Source organism: Columba livia, chromosome 17 (genome assembly GCF_036013475.1).
Source record: "Columba livia isolate bColLiv1 breed racing homer chromosome 17, bColLiv1.pat.W.v2, whole genome shotgun sequence".
NCBI lineage: Eukaryota > Metazoa > Chordata > Aves > Columbiformes > Columbidae > Columba > Columba livia.
The window spans coordinates 7774186-7791895 of NC_088618.1; positions in this window are offsets into that span (position 1 = coordinate 7774186).

The window sequence follows — 17710 nt, forward strand, 5'->3', positions numbered from 1 at the left end:
TTCAAGGTTACCCTACTCTGGTCTAACGTGAACTGGCAAAAGGTAAACATGAGCTGCCTACAAGATAAATCTAGAGAGGAACACACTCCATTGCATCTGTTCACTTCATATGAACAACTGCTGCAATCCAGCATTTCTGTTCCAACATATTTATGAGTTTCATACATCAGTGGTAAGCGATTAAGCAAAGCAGTTCCAACACTGCAAAGAGCTCACCAGCTGAACCGTGCGTGTGTGGGACGATCAGCTGCCAGTCTGAATCCACATGGATTTTGTTACCTGTTGCCCCTGTGCAACACAGTAATCAATATTAAGGGATTACCCTCTAAGAACATGAGTGGGGTTCAGTTTTCTCTAAGTGACCCAAGCACATGCTCAACGTGTTTGTATGAGGAGATCAAGTGAAAGATCCATTAGACAATAAAGCAGCACAAGCCCACGTTCCTGTGGGCTGAAGTCAAGGGCACATTTTCAAGCTCTGAGTAGGCTAAAGAAACCTGATGCTATCTGAAACAGCCCTCAGTCACTGTGTGCCGTCTGGTTAGAAAATTCTTATTATCTTCTTATCCTGCTTTGTACCTTGCTGTGTTTTTGCAGTATCTCAATAATAAAAAAGCTAAGTAGCATCCCAGAAAGAGAAACTGAAGTGCCACACAATGTTTTCTTTATGAAACGCTTCATGTGAATGCCTCCAATAGCTTTGTCATAGAAGTGAAGGATATTCATGGAGAGAGGCACAGCAGAATCAATCTGTGTCTGGAAAAGTTGATATGCTCCTTATTTCTTGTAACCTGAAGCCGTTGCCTTATTTTTTTCTCCCTTTCCTTTTTTTTCTTTTTCTTTTTTTTTTTAATTACTGGTACACGTTTGCGACCTGAGCCAAAATGATGTTAGAAGGAATCCTGCTGTGGCTTTGCTGATTCTTTGAACAGGTCCTTTGACAGCAATAAACACCTAAGCTGATAGCAGAGCATAGGGCAATTTCAAATCATAAAGCAGCAAAATCAGATGAGTGCTGAAAAAGAAATACCTAATGTAAGTGCATGTGGTGATCTACTACTGCAGTGCAACACCAGGTGCTCTGATAACTCCTGGCCAAGGGGGTTAGAGTGCTTTGAAAACACTCATGAGCTAAACACTGCAGCAGCACGTGGAAGCAGAGAGGTGCCGTTCATTCCATTCTGCAGCCTGGTAGAGCTGACACTGCTCCCACCCCTGTGGGGCTGGGGACTCTGATCCCAGCAGGACCACAGGATGCTCAGCCAGGAAGCCACTGATTGCACTGGGACTGAACCCACAACTCCCAGCCCTTTCCCCAACCAGGAACACTGTCCTTCCTCCAAGATGGAAGAAGAAAATAGACAAAGGTATGCTGACAGGTTGATCTGAGGGCAAGTGCCGTGCTAAATTTTCACATTAGACAGTGGTGATAAAGACAATTATTCCTATATTGAATACATGAGAAGATTAAAAACACATTTTCTTTTAATAAGTATTTAAAGCATGGCAACATAGTGCCAAACACAAGCACTCAATTTTATTATTTGGTCCCAAAACCCACAAGATTAGTATTAAGATAGCATAACTTGGTAGGTTGTTGTTTTCTTTTAAATTTCTGAGCCTTGAGTCCTGTTTTCCAGGTTTTTTTTTTTTTTTTTCTATGACAAGGAGGACTAGAAACTGCCTTGGTTTTTGAAAACTAAGATTCTCCTTTAATTACATCCATGGTTTTAGGAAATACACCAAATATCATATAACTTGGCATTCTTGCCATGTTTTATGTTCAAAGCACTTTTCAAACCTCAGTTAATGAATCCTGCAAGCACTGGTATATATGGAGGCAGTCAAAAACTATTGCTTTGAGCAGCACTTGGGACCCTGACAAGGCTTATTGGAGGATCGGGCCCTAAAGCAAGCTGTCTCAGGGTCATTGGAGGACTCATAACTAGGATCACAGCTTTGGATTCCTCCTGTCCTGAAAGCACATATTATTAGAGATATTAGCACTGAAACTCATTGGCTCTAGAGCAGCTGTTTATATAGCCTAGGTAGTTTTTCCTTTTTTATGTTACTCTATGATTCTATGATCTAGCCAACCCTGCAATAATAAAGCAGCATACATCAATAAAAACAATGGGAAAAAAAAAGGTTTTTAAATTGAAACAACACACACCTCTGTAAGACCTGGAAAGCAGCAAAGCACAAAATGGCAGCTCATGTTTCCACACCTACCTTTTTCCCCCATCCACTCACCCAAAATTTTAACAGGAGTGTTTATCTGGAAAAAGAAAAATTTAAAGCTAATGGATAAGAGATGCACACTGGGGATTCAGAGGGCTCTGGTCTGGGGACAGGGAAGGTCTCATTGCACCTGGAGAGCCCTTTTTCCTTTCACTGCTAAATCCCACTCTTGGGTGTCCCTTCTGGAAGGCTTTCTGAGGTTGGCAGTGTTTGCACTGCTTTGAAATGCAAGTCTCCCCCGCTTTGTTTGTTTTTGAAATGCTTTGAAAAGGAGGAGCAGACGTCCTTGGCTACTAAAGCTGAGCTTTCCCAAAACACAAGCTGCTGCTCTTTGTTTGCTTCTCGTTAATTAGCTGTGTGTCTAATTAGTGACAGGTTCCCTTTGGCTTTCCTGAAACCAAAGCCGCTCCATGTCAGGAGAGGTCCATCAGGGGACCTGTCAGTGCCCGAATGGTTTCCAGCTGCTCGGCGCCCCTCCGCACAAGCACACGTGCATGCACGCTGACACTTACCCACTTCAGCCGACTGACTGGTGATAGCCCTGCCAATGGAGATACAAGTCACTTGATCTGCACTGACCCCCTGATTTCAGCCAGATCCCATCTGTAATATCCTGATTCCATTGCATCCTAATTCACCATAGAGACAGATCCACAGCAGATTAGAAAACAGAGTCTTGGCTTCTAACCCTCGTCTCTAATCCACTTTCTCTTCCCAGTGCTTTGCTCTGACACCTTGGTCCAGATTCACCTCTGAGTTATTGTAGCCCAATAACACTAATTTCACCCAAGAGTGAAAACTACTTTTCAGCTGCACAGAGCATCGCTCAGCTTTCATGGCACTCACCACAGGATAGTGTTATTGCAGTTTGTTTATTTAAACCAAGGTGAGCTCAGCTTGTTACCAGCTTTAAATTCACCTTTTTGGGACTCAGTGAAAAATCCCTTCAGCTGTACATGCTGGTGTGTAAAGAGGAAGGACACAGACTTGCACCGTCCCAGGGCACTGCTGAGACTCTTCCTCCCCCATGCACACGCTTCCTGGTCTTCTCTGCTCACTTCCCCCCTATGGGTTTCCATCAGCAGGTCCCTAAAGAGAGAGGAGCTTATTTAATTCCCTACTGATGTCAGATCCTGTTGGTGCCAGAATGATTGATGGGCAAGTCCCATGACTGATGGGAAGATGCGCTTTCAATTAGCAGTGTGGGCTGTTTCCCTCTTTCTGCCCTCGCTCCTCACAGTCCCTTTGGGGCAGTGCTCTCATTGCAGGGTTTCTCTTTGTACCAGAGTTCTGTATTCCCCACCATCTCTTATATCAGCAGCGCCACTAAAAAACAACAACAACCAAACAAACAAAAAAAACATGGCTTATTTTAAACTGTGTAAAGCTGAACATGGAACTATCTGTCTTGGGCATAAAACAACCCCAAACCCCATCAACCCGATCCCACCAGAGAAGACATTTATCCCAAGAAAGCCATAGGGTTCACAGCATTTGATTCAAAACATTTCTGAAACCCAGGGCCTGTGGTACCCGGCAGATCACAGCTACAGGGAGACACAGAACCAGGAGAAAAAGCATAACCCTTACATGGTTTTGGCTCCTATTTTGCAGTAAATGTTCTAAGACTGGACTACACACACAAATTAAATGCCAAATTAAAACACCTAAACTAAAAAGCTTTTGCAACACTAATAAAATCAAGACAACTTCCAGCATTTAAAATGGTGATGGTTAAACAAAAGCACCTTTTTACTTTTCTATACAGTCCTGTGTTAAACTGTGATTAAAACATTCACTCACAGGATCCTGGTGTAGAGCGTTAAACCATGTATTAGTGAATCCATGAAGTCTCTTCCATAGCCAGCATCCAAAGGACAATCTCCTTTGACAGCATCACATCCTGGGAAGTATTTATCTTGTAAAAGGCACTTTCTGTAGCAGAATCTGACACTCAGGAGCGAAACACAATTTTCACAAAGGTAATATGCTGATTTTTCTTTCCAGGTTGCACTAGAAGTAATACCGTTTCCTGGAAATATTTTCCTGCACCAAGATTTTCCATGAAGAAGAAACAGTACAATCTAAACATTGACTACAGCCCAGAAGACTGAAACCACTTTCCTGTGTCAGAGTTTTAGCAATAGCCAGATGTGAATGAACAGCAGGTGCCAACAGAAAACATCAGCTCTGAGCTCACATGCTCTTCACTGGCCAAATCCAAAGCATGAAGCTCAGTTATTTAACTTTCCACAGTACAGGCAATCTAGTCAACGACAACTATGTGGAGATGAAAGAAATCAGGGCAGTAATGAAGAACTGGACCATTCTGGGACAATCAACTCCAGAAACAAAACCAGCAAAGTAAGAGATGAGGAGACACGTAGACAGACTTTGCTGGTGGCATACTGAAGATATGAATATGTAAGACCTGCTCTCCTGATCAAACAAAGCTGTTTTGAGGAACATATATGAAATGAAATCATGGCCAGAGAAACCTACCTTAATGTAAATCACCTGTGATTCATTCTCTGTGCCTCATCCCTTCATCCAAACACATTCTTGGGTTGATCCACAACCAGTAGATCTATATAGACCACATTACAAAACTCACTACTCCTAACCCACCAGCTTTATACATTTCCAGAAGCAATGTTGCCTTCTGGAGTATACGAAAGCATCTTCAATTCAGTTTTGGAAAAGCACATCTAGAGATGCCCAGCATTTATATATAACCGATGAATTTAAGATAAACACTTATGTACTGGCTGGTACAAAGATTATTTACACAAATTAAATAGTGTGCCAGTATCAATAGCAATTCAATACAGTTACAAATTTGTCTGTCATTTCCAACACTGAGCCAAACCTTCCTTGTTTTAATCAGCCACATAACTCAAAGTCAGTTACATTATACTTCTATGGTTTGAGGAATAACACTCTAGAACACTGGAAAGAAATAGCTTCTAACAGAGATCCTTTCCCACATTTCCATGTAGAAAAAGAAACCTCCAAGGAATGGTTCTGTTGTAGCCTTCCAGCCTCTTTTACTTTTCTCGTTCAAGCTAGAAAATGCCACAGTACATAGAAATGAATGAAAAAGAAATCAAACACCTGACAGATTTGGTTTGGGATTTAGGTGACATGCATGAGCAGATGCGTAAGACTTTCCTATATGACTCATTGCTCATCCTTGATCATCCACAATTAAGAAAGCAACAGATGGAATTAAAATGGAACAGAAATCCACGAAAGAACAAGAGCTGGGACATCAGTCAGCCTGACCCCAGCCTCAGTTACAACACATGAACCTGGAATAAGTCTGCTAAAATCAGTGCCATTCTTCCAGAATTACATACATGAAACTGAGATTAGAAGGTACTTCTGACAATAAATCAGGAGGCGTGCAATATCATCACTAGTTTCACTGCAGCTGGTGTACTGAAACACATGCCTCTCTGACAGGGAGGTGCTATAAAACAACTGAAGCCTGACAGTCAGAACTGGTTTGGACTCCGAAGGTTGGACTGCTTCATTTAGATCACACACGGAGGGATGGCAAGGTTGTCTATACACCACCTGCTGAGCAATTTGAAATGAAAAGGGAATATGGCTTCACTCTCCACTGTTCATCTGTTGGGAAAATAATTAGCAGAAAAAAAGAAAATGTATTTCTTTTCAGCTTTCTATCAAATTCCCCTGCAACTACACACGCTTTAAATCTAGTGTAAAGATGAGACAAGGGAGAAGGGAAATAAGGTTGTCTTTGCAGAAGCAGCTTAATTAGTGTAACTTGGAGCCAGAGAAAAAGGTCATACAACAAGAAGTTCAGCAGGCCGTGAGGGAAGTAGGAGTTTCAGATGTAACAAAACCAAGGAAAAAGGTATGTCTTTTCAGATACCACATGCTTTTAAAACCAGGGCAAAAAGGTACAAGGAATGCCATTAGTGCCAGTCAGTGCAGCATGTCTGGCTTCAAAGCTGCCAGTGCAGGACAGCAGGTGTTTTTTCCCTTGTGTCTGTAGACAAGAGCAGTAAACAGTCCTAGCAGAGCTGTGGTGGTCAGATTTGAGGCGGAGTTTGAAAAAGCCAAGTGAAGGTTAAGTAGGAAGTGCTCATACAGCCAATGGTAACTCTTAAGTTGGCTCTCCTGATCTAATGGAAATTCACACACAAAAATGCAGAAGAGCTGCACCCTGATCTGGGAATGTGTTCTCTGTAAAACACCTCCAGACTACCTGAAGTACTCAGCAAAGGAAAAGCAGAAGGTTCTGATCCAGGCACTGACTCTGTCAACATTTGCTTAGGCCACCAGCAGCAGAGATGAGCAGGAGACATGCGTGTCTGTGTGTTCAAGCCCTGTGGGCAGGCGATGAGATTCGAAGAATCCTTTTGTGGGAACAGCCCCTGGAGCCACCGCCCCAGACTTGCCGGAGTGAGCCAGCGGAGGGAAGATCCAGCTGGAGGAGGTTTCTATCCGAACTGCACAGAAACCTGCCCCAGAGTAGGACGTTCCCTTTTTCTCCTCTGCTCGCCGGTGGAAGCAGCAGAGCGAGCGCACCCCGAGGCCTCTCTCCGGGTGACTGGTGCCCTCTGCCGACCAGCGGGACACACCTGACGGGAGCGAGCAGGGGAGAAAAAGACCCCGGGCATCTGCCAGCCTTTGTCGGAAGGACTCAAACGCAATGCATAGCTCACCCTTGGCGTAGGAAACTCCTTCCGCCTCGCCAGTCTGACCAGGTACCCCATGCAGCCACACATCTGCAAAGGGACGATGAAATCATGCACACGGGATGACTGTGAGTGCCATTCTGAACCTCAGCATCCCTGCCACTCCCAGCCTCTCTCCAGTCACCAAGGGCAGGGCTCAGCCACAGGCATTTTGAAAATCACCAGCATCTGGGGGTTTGTTTTCAATGAACAGCCCCCTCAGCACTTACCAAGGTGTATCAGCCCCTATATTCTTGCACTACAATGGGGCAGGGGAAGAGCAGCACAGGCCAGGAGCACTCTGTTTGTTCGGATTGAAAGAGAGGATTATCTGACTGGGACTAAACAAGTGCCCTGAAAGTTCAAGTGATGTCCAGAGACAGATGAAAACAAGCTATACTGCGGCCACTCTGATGACATGAGATAAAGAGGCTGATGGCTTAAAGAAAAGGGCTCATTGCACAGGATAAATGAAGGGTAAATTGCTCTTTTTATTTCCTGTTCATGTCAGCTGGTGATGAATTAGGAATACAGATCCCTGCTGAAGAACTCCAGTGAGCTGACCAGCAGGCTGAGAGTTTGGGAGGTTCAGCTCCACAGGGACCCATGGGGCTGCCTTGTCCAGCAGCATCTTGCTGCTGATGAAGGGGATGAGGAGAGCAGAAGTGGGGCTCTTTGCTAAAGGTGTGCCAGCCTTTGAACTCCAGACCTTTCCTCTGCTTGCTCTGGCCTGGTTGACCCCAACATTTCTTTTCACCATACAGACAAAATTTAAGTTACAAAATTGGTTCTTATTTCCAACAAGGCCCCTTTCTAAAGGGGCTCATCCAAAAAGCAACATAAAGTAGTTCAAACCAGACAAACAGACAAGGCACAACTTTATCATGGGGCTGCAGTACAAATACTAGGCCTGAAGGACCCAGGGCACTTGCAAGATGTGCCTTCCTTCAGGACAGGACTTTCCAAAGCAAAGAGGGTTTGATCTACAGTGCTCAGTACCAACCTTGTGCAAGACAAATAAAGAAATCCCCAAACTATTCCTCCGAGGCCCAGAAATGAGATCACACATCCTACAGACAGAAAAGCTTACTGAGATTATACTCAGATTTTAAGAAGTGTTCATGCATCCAAAGCTTTTCTGCTTTTCCTGGCTGTATCAGCTTATCTGAAAAAGGATATTGCCTCTCCCTAGAAACCCAGCCTTGCTTGCCAAGCTTTAGGATAGCATTATGTAGAAGGAGAGAGATGGGCTAGCTGAACCCTTTTAGTGCCACTGGGATGCAAGGACATTGGGATATTTATCACTCAACAAGTTCACTTTCATTTCCATACATGGGACACGTGGCTGCTGCATCCTGTTCAGTTGGGATTTACTGAACTAGCCATGCAAGAAGTGACTGGGTGCTAGGTATGATTTCATGGTAACCTGCTCCATGCAGGCCTGGGAAGGGAAGGAAGCTTTGCAGTTCATCTGACAGCATCTTTAGAGCCTTTGCCCTCCCTGGTACAAACCAGGCTAAAAAGGCCTTCCCAGAGCAAGGAAGGATCTCCCTGTGAAGGGCATAGTGACTGCATGGTACTATTTATGATACACGCGTGCTGTAAATAGCTGAAAGGAAAGAGAGTGGCATTTGTGTTTGTGGGAGAGCCAGCCTAGCAAGAGAAGTTGCTGTAACTTTACACTGGGCCTATCAGGGGTTTTTATAGGATAGAAACACTGCTCTCTTAGCACAGCTTCAGCGGGGACAGCACATGGACTTCACGCCCCACCAGCTCAGAAGAACAAGCAGAGCTGCTGGCATCCTTTCAGCTCCAGCTTGTCCCCATACCCAACAGCTCAGGAGCAGCCAGAGCAGGCTCAGGGCACCTACACTAGAAGGCTGTACAAAATCCCATAGCCACAACACTGTTTCTCACACAGAAAAGGGTGAACCAGCCCCTCCAGGCTGATCTGCCACTCCCCAGCTTACAACACGTTTAGTCCTTGGCCACCCACAGCAATGTTATCTCTTCTTCATTTGTTAGGGTAGCACTGGGCTGAAGAAGCCCTTTCCCAGACCTGTCTTGGAGCCAGCTGACCTGGGTAAGAGCCCTCCATCCTTGCCTGACTCAGTGCATGCACTCTGCACATAAACATGCATCATTCACTGCATCCCACACATCAGGTGCCAAAGAGGAGGGCTGGCCTTGGCATCTTCTCTGCAGGCCCAGGAGGTGCACACTGCAAAACAACTGTTTTCAGGCTATGGGAACAACCCTATCAGGTCTCCATTAGAGAAGGCGATGACAGTCGCACTTATACAGGTGACTAGGTTTCACCCACAAGAGTCAGGCAGGAGGATGCTTTAATGAAGGGCACACCATGAAAAAGCACCTTCTCTTGGTTAACCTCTGCCCCCTGCTCCTTGCCACCCACAGTGAGCTAAGGATGCTCCTTCAGCCAGAGCAACCAGTTCTGGTGGCAAGAGCTTAGCTTGCTGTCACAGAGCAAGGGCCAGAGCTTGCAACAAATTGTGCTTCATACAAGCGCTTTCCTGAGGGTTTTCCCTTTGGTGGCACTGCAGCACCTCCCCTTCCCAGGTGCCCTCTCCTGAATTGGACCTCAATTAACTCACAGCCTCAGGCTATAAATCAAGTCAATAAAAGGGGCTGTAAAACAAACACGAACAGGTCTTCCCCTTTCCATTCAAATGTACTGATGTGGCAAAGCCTTTTTCCAAGCAGAGCTTAGACACCCTGTGCTTCACTGGCCTCACAAGAGGGGATCCAATGTGCTCAGATATTAATACAGGTGACCTGGTCACTGGGATGCAGGTAGCACTAAGAAGTGCCCCTGGCTTGGAGGTCAGCCTCAGGTCACTTCTCCAGAGTTTCCGTGGGGTGGACAGGTCTAATTTCCAGCTCACAAGAGCTGGAATTGAAAATTTTAGAGATGGAGGTTAAATAAGCAATGTTGTTGTTTTTTATTATAAGGTCTGGCCTACCAGAACATGAAGGCATAAATTTCACCCAGCAGAACCACCTGACACCTCAAATAAGGAAGAAAAGTAGAACTTCAGCCTCTGAGCCAAAATCTGCTCTAAGGGATGCCCATGGGGTCAGCAAAGTTGGCTGTGTGACACTGTCAACACAAAGGACTAAATTCTGCTGTCAAAGCAGCAGCCATGAGAACTGTGACCTTTTCTAAACAGAGTAAGGGAACAGAGGGCCCATAAACCATTGTTCTTTGTAGTGTCTATAGCTTCTAGCAGAAAATAGGGCCACAGCATGCTAGGTGCTGTAAGCTGAAGTGAGAGAAACACCCTGCTCTGAAGCAGTGAAATCTCTGTAGGCAAGGGGAAAAAAAGATAAAGTGAGAAGAGCAGAGCTTTAGCCTAGTTCTTCTGGTCCACTCATGGCCCTGTATTCTCCCCTTGGCAATGGAGCAGAATACTCCCTCCAAAAGCTGTCAGGAACAATCTTTCAAAGATGACCCAACTCAGGGAAAGTTCTGCCTCCACCGTCTGCAGAGTTCAACCAGCTCTTCACACTGCCCAGCAGCGCAGCATCCTCACTCATCCGGTCTACAGAAAAGAAACCAGCTTTACTACCCCAAACCACTGCCATTTCCCTCCATGGTCCAGAGCTCACATCAAACTTTTTTATAGCCTTTAAAGCTATATGGAACCTTGAAATATATTGTCTACCTTCCTGGGTCAATAACACCAAAGCATCAGTAACTCCTGAAATCACTGTACTACCTCACCCTTCGGACATCTTCCATCTTCCTTGTAGCTCAAAATCCAGCCCTCTGGAGCACCTAGCTCATAAGCAGACCGTTTGCTAGAAGCTGGATACCCAGCATATTATCATGAAGGAATAGATGAGGCAACTGCAGCCCGTTTTCATTAGCAGAGGGTCCAAAGCCTTTTCAGAACTGAGCAGCTCCTTGCACTAAGGAGTGAGCACATGTGCACACATCTGTAGTGGAACAAGAAGGGTTAAAGACCTTGGGTCTATCCTTTTGTGGCCACTCCTTCCGTGTTGATTGTAGGTTTGCAAATAAACGCTCATTCAGAGAAGCAGGTGAGACATCTTTAGAGTAATGAGATGGATCAGAAGATATTGAAAAAAAAGAGTTCAAGAGAGGACGGAAAAAGCTGAAAGGGACTGAAATCTTCCTTCAAGTCTTTGTGCCTTCTCTGTAAATGGGGAGCTACGACAATGCTCCTGTAGTTTGTCCAGTTAATTATAGAACAATACAAGGAGGAGGGCTGTGATGGATTGGTGATTTACAAGATAGGGGTGTGAGGGCCAGAGAATGGTAATTACACGAGGCTTCCACACTGCCTATACAACTGACTGTTTGACTAACCGAAAGAATCCCTCCTATCTGCCTTCCCCTTGCCGATAAGAGCCGAATGCCACACAGGCCGGGGTAAACAGCACAGCTTGGCTTTACTCAATCTCGAGGGGATGCTGCTTGTCCTTCCCCCCAGCCTGGTCCTGGGGAGGCACCTATGGAGAAGGTGAAGCACTAGCAACTGCTCACCTTGGCTGCAGGGAGTGGATGCCCAAGGCAGAGATAAGAATCACTGAAGCAAGGCCACAGGCGAGGGCACAATAGTGAGGCTTGGGCCACAGAGACATCCATCATATAGGAAACAAAGCTGTTGTCAGCAGGAACGGCTGCATCCTCCAGGCATGTCAGTTGTCGAGTGAGTAGGATGACAGGCTCATCAAGGACTGACGAAGCCTCCAGGGAGATGCCAAGAGAAGAAAGACCATACAGCCACTCGACTCCACACCAGTGCCAGGAAAGACCATGCTGCTGTATTGATTCCTTCCAGGTAAAGAAAGTGGAAATCTCTTGATATCAATGTTGTTTTTTTCTTAATTGAAAGATTTCTTCAGAAGATGAGGATGCAGGACTTCTTGGCACAAGGGAGTACCACAGCTGTACAAATTAAAGCCTTTTATATATCCTGACCAAAAATCCAAGCTCAAAGTATTCAGGGATTTTTTTTTTTTCCCCTTTTTTTCTCAGTGGTGTGAGCCTTTTCCTAATTAGAGTGTTGTAATGCTGAGCACATACAAGAAATCTCACCTGCCCTACAGCCCATCCTATCTCTTCCAGCACTGTGACCGGCAGCTAAGTGATACAAGCTTTGCTCCAGTTACCCTATTACAAAATGGAAGAACATAGCAGGACAGACTGTTTGACAGAAAGGTGGCAAGAAAAGAGAACTATAAGGTGGTACCCATGTTAGTCTTCACTCTCCTTCACAATTTATGCGTGTCTCAAACCATTACTTAAGGCCTAGCTCAGAAATAGCTTTTTTAAAAAGCCCCTTCAGTGGCTACTCTTATTTCAGACTAACATAGCTCAGGTTGACGCCTTGGCCCGCTGAAGTCTAATTGCCCCATATAGACAAGCCATCACATTAGTAGTTCCACCAAATCATCCACCTTGAAGGAACAAGCAAATTTCCCATAGATCCGCCTTTCTGAGTTCTGTACTGACCAGAAAACAGGAATGAAACACATGATTCTGATCATTTCAGAAGCTCCAAAAACAGTTTGATTCAGAGAATGGGCAAGAATTGGAAGGGGAAGAAGGGAAACACATGTCCTGTTTGAAGTGTAAGGTCTCATTTTTTTTATTAAGCCATCTTAGCCACTCTTAACACATGCATGTGAAATGTCAGCCCAGGGCAATGTGCAAAGTAGTTCATAATGCAGATATTAGAAGTTAAGGCATCCCAGAGCTTGGAAAATGCTGAATCTAGCAACATGGTCTGAGCTCATTATAAAGAAAGGTTAAACTGGGGATGAGTGTCTGAACTCAGACTCACAAATACCAGGGCTTACAGTGGGGTACATCTTGAATTACAAGCTGCTCTCTCTCCATTCTTTCTTCTCATTGCAGCTCCTGGGACTTTCCTTCTCTGTATCATGTTTGGTGACTTTTTGCTTATTTTTCTGCATTTGGGAGAGATGCCACAAACCTGGAGCTGGGCCCTTCCACCCATTAATCAAAAGCTACAAGTGCTCTGCAGGGAGACAAAACCTCTGTGTGTTTTCTCTGATATTTCTAGAGCACGGCATGGAGGGCAGGGGGGCTGGGCCAAGGACCCCTAGTTAGATTAACATTTTATTCAGAGACCTATTAATCAAAGTCAGAAGTGGCGTGAAGCGGCACCAAGGGAGAAAAATAGCTGGACAATCAAGGCTCTTTCAAAAAAAAAAAAAAAAAAAAAAGCCAACCAACACACCACCCCTCTCAGCTTGTCCTGATTTACTACAACTCACCCACAGTACTAGATGGGAGAGGGGGGATTTGCAGCCTCTATCCAAACAGGAGTGGACCATACAGGTAAATTCTGGCTTTCTTCACATTAAGCAAACAACTCTCTGTATCCTGCCCTGAGCACCAGTCAAAAAGGTCCCTATCTTTCTTTCTCCAGAGCATAACATGCTTTCATGCAAGCTTATACTTCTTAATTATTATTTTTGGAAGACAGCACAATTAGATTTCTTTTTCTTACAAGGAAAGACAGGCTCAGTTAACGGGAACGGGTCTGGCCAGCGTTCTGCTTGATTAAGGCCTTTTGGAAGGGAGTATTTTGCCCCACAGAGGAGGCAATAAATGGCCTTATACAACATGATACTGAAGGGAGTCAGGCATTTATGCATCAGGAGACTGAACAACCCAGCGTTTGTTCCCTCCGGCACCAGCACTAACCCATCATGAGATGAAGCACAGTGACACAGGTGGTATGAGCCTGAAAACACACAGATGCACTGGGCACAGTGCAAAAGGGGTATTTTGTTCTGAGATAAAGATCAGCCAGGAAAGAATTCAACAATTGTCTCTACAGTTTGCCCCAAGAACTCAGCTGCTGAAGTCCAGCATTTTTCAGTGAGAGTTCAGTCAATGCTTGAGCTCCATCTCCACAGGCTCTTTGGAGAAGGGTATCTCCAGGACCTCTGAAACCTCAAGGTACAGAAGGGAATTGGGTCCCATGGCCCGAAAAGGTAACGGCATTGAAAACATTGTTCTGCGGGGGTTTCACCAGTAATACCACATAAATTAAACAGAGCCCAGAGCAAAACCTTGTGCTTTCCTCTGAAAGTGGGACAAGCCTACTGGAAGAAAGAGGACAAGGGCTAAGTGGGAGAACAATGTTATGACCAGTCACACCAAGCAGTTCCTAGGACAATGGCAGCTGCTTTGTACAAAGTCAGTTTTGCTGCAAGGAAGGAAAGACTTGGCTTTTTCTCAGAAGAGATCGGGAAAACTGCATGTGTGCAACTTCTGCCCAGGAAGAGCTGAAGGATCTCCAGTGGCTCTGGTTTGGTTTTCTCCCATGGTAAGTTCCTGGCAGCTGCTGACAGCAGGAAGACTGGGGTGAACCTTCTCTCTTGCCCAGGCATCCACATCCTCCAATCCCAAAATGCAAGTATATGGAGGAATAAAAGTATTTTTCCTGTACAGGTACATGAGATGCCAGGCAAAGAGGGGCTTGTGGAATGCACAGCTCAATGGATCTGGTTTCCCAGAAAGACCGGCCTGGCCTTAGCAGAAGGTTAATTAACTCTGGCAGCTCAGGGCTGGAAAATGTCCATTTCATGCACTGGAGTGCCTGTCCACGGGTGAAGAGGGGGCCAAGCAAACCATAGGGGCAAAGGTCCATCTGCAGACATCTATGAAAAGCTTGGCTGGGCTTGTGCCTGGGTCCTGTGGGAGGAACACAAGAAAAATTTAGCCAATTGCTACAGCCAGAGCAGGGTCTTGCAGGTGCAAGGGGAGAACAACAAAACCACAAAAGAGCTAGAAAAATACAGCCATGCCAGGCGTAGGTGGAGATGCTTTATCTTATGGGACAGGCGTGCACTCTGCCTGCCCTTCTCTGAGCATCACAAGTGCCTTTGTATCTCAGCCTCCAGGAAAAATAACTGAGGCTTTGAAGGGTCTTGAAGACACATCCCTCAGTGATTGTTGTGGTTCACAAGCAGGGAAGCTAAGAAAATCACTGTGGCATAGCAGAGAGAAATGAAGTGACTCCAAGGCCATGCAGATCTGAGGAAAGCAGGATTTGGCCTTTCTTGTACAATGAGAGAGGACATTGTCCTATATTTCTGTGCACACTTGAGTAAAGTGTGTTTGGGACTGGAGACGGCTGTTCCTACTGCTAGTTCTGCACGTTGCCAGACTGTGGGATGCATTTCATGCTCAACAAGACCAGAGGTAGAGAGATCTCTTTCCAGTACAGCAGCTCCCAGGTGCACCACACTCCAAAAAAATGCCCTTGTTCTCTGCCATTCCTGTAACACCCACAATTTGAATATTTTGAGAAGACTGATGGCAACATTTTACAAGACTTCTGCTCATCTAAGCAGAAGGCCAACAGACAGACACTGACCCCAAGACTCTGGTGTCAGCCTGTAACGCCAGCTCTTCCAGCCTCAGACTTACTGAAACCTGCAGCAAACTTGATTAACTTAACCATGAAGAACAGGGGAATATGGTCCCTCTTCTGCAGTGTGAAAACTGAGATGAAAGTAAGAGCTACATGCAGGACAGCCACCTTGGGCTGCACATGCTTCCCTACCACTTCCCAGGAAGCTGGTGTGAGATGCAGGGGTGTTCAATCCCAGCTTTGCTCTGTGAGAACGAGCATGTCCCAAAACTGCTTCAGTTTCTCCATCTTTGCAATGGGTGTAGCAACTAATGTCCAGCTTAGAAAAGCCCTCTGAGATTTGTTGATAAGAAGCATCTATGAGACAAATGTTTTTATTTTGCTAAGTATGTTCTCTGCACTTCCTAAAACAGCAGGTTCACCACAAGGTAGGTAAAATGTTGAACGGTGACTGGAGCTATTTTAAAGTGTCCCATCATCCAAGAGGTAACAGACCAAATCCTCTATGCTGTGTTAAGATGGAATAAACAGCAGCTGGGGAACTTACAAATCTGCTCAGGGAAGCCTCTGTGCAACAAAAGGAGGTTGAGACATTAACTCAGCATATCTGTGATTCCTTGGCTTGCTGCTCAAGATTAGTATCGTAGCCTTAAATATTTGAGGGAAATACTAAACCTAAGCAAAGTAAAGTAAGGTTTGAACAAAATTGTTTGCAAAGAATAGGGAGGAAAAATAGAAGGAATAGAGGCCACTGGGCATTGGACAAGCCAAGAAAAATATTTTGAGAGCGCCATGCCACTTAGTGTAGTCAAATGTATTTCAAAAGCAAAGAAATAGTTTTTCGGAAGTTATCGCATAGCCAAGCTGTAGGCAGGAGGTATATCCTTGTCCCTGCTTTGAACCACAGATACATCCTCTCTTGCCCAGCATTTTTCACTTACTAATCTCAAAGCACTTACAGATGTTCAAACTTAGCATACTTCTGAGATTAACTTTCTAGATTAAATTTCTTGATAACTCTACTCAATACAACAGACTTCAGCTTTTTTCTTCTGTTCGCAAAGTCCCAGAAAAAGTTGCTTTGCTGTGAAGCTACAGGATTCCTCATGGCAGTCCACAAGTTCTACTGTTTTCCTTTCCATTGCAAGCATAAGCACAGCAGGTCTAATATGTTTAATGTTTTATTTTATGTACAGCTTGGCACACACTGTCATGGCCACAGCAACTCCAACAGAAGAGCCTCCCTTTCCTGCTGTGTTGGACTCTGAACCAGGCTAGATTAGCCAGAAAGGTAGGAGGGCAGGGCAGGAGGAGCAGAAAGCCATCATCAAGACAGGCAAATCCTGGCATTCCTCTCTGAGCCTGTAACCAGATCCTCCCTCCTCTGTTATTCTTGCCACTCATTCTCCATCTGCAGGAATTGCTGAGGATACAAGTAGGCCAGCTTAGTAGGTAACAACTGCTTCAGCATATGTAAATAGTCAGTAATCAGCCCAGATAGAGCTCCTTCTTGCCAGGAAACTGCCCATCAGGTCTAGCCCTTTTTTCTGCCCACTCCTGGTTGGTTTTCTTGGTCGTGTGCATAGACTTCATCCTGCGGGATGTCTGTGGTCAGCTTGCTTTGAGCATCAGTAGCAGTGATGCTGAACTCCGCAGTGAGGCAGTGTTTTCCAGGCAGCTCACAACAGTGAGTGAACAGCCAGCTCCCACACACCTGCAAGGGACCTCTCCAGCCTCTCTGTTGGCCACCCTGGGCAGCTAGTGAGGCCACCCCAGCCATGTTGCTCTTCTGCAGCCCTGGTGAACTCCCTGTCACCTCAGTCCAACCCTGCAACTGCCAGGTGGAGAACAGCCCATCTCATTCAATATGGGGAACATTGCCCATGAATCCACTCATGGCCCAAGGAATCAGAAGTTCTCCAGAGAAGGGTACAAATTAGTGCCCATGCTGTAGTAAGTTCTCATTTCTAACAGGTAGTCATTAAAGCCACAGCACAGTTTACACAAGGCTCCTGCTGGCTCTAACAGCAGGAAAGAGCGCGGTTCCACACAATATCTCGGCTTTACATACTTCTTGTCTTGGGCACAGGCATCCATCTCTGTACCAGCCTATCTCAGTACTGAGTTACCTTATGCCCTTGCTGGTGCCAGTGTTGGGGGATGCAGGGACCTGGCAGGATGCAGCTGTTAACTGTGCAGCACCCGAGCTCAGCATCGCATTCCACCCACTTTCCCAACCAGCCATGACAGCACAGTCCAAGAAGATGTCAGCCCAGCATCTCTGGGGCCGCAGGCTGCTCGCAGTGGGCAGGGGACCCAAGGCCCCTGACTTCCCTAATGCCAGGCCATCCCTGTGCT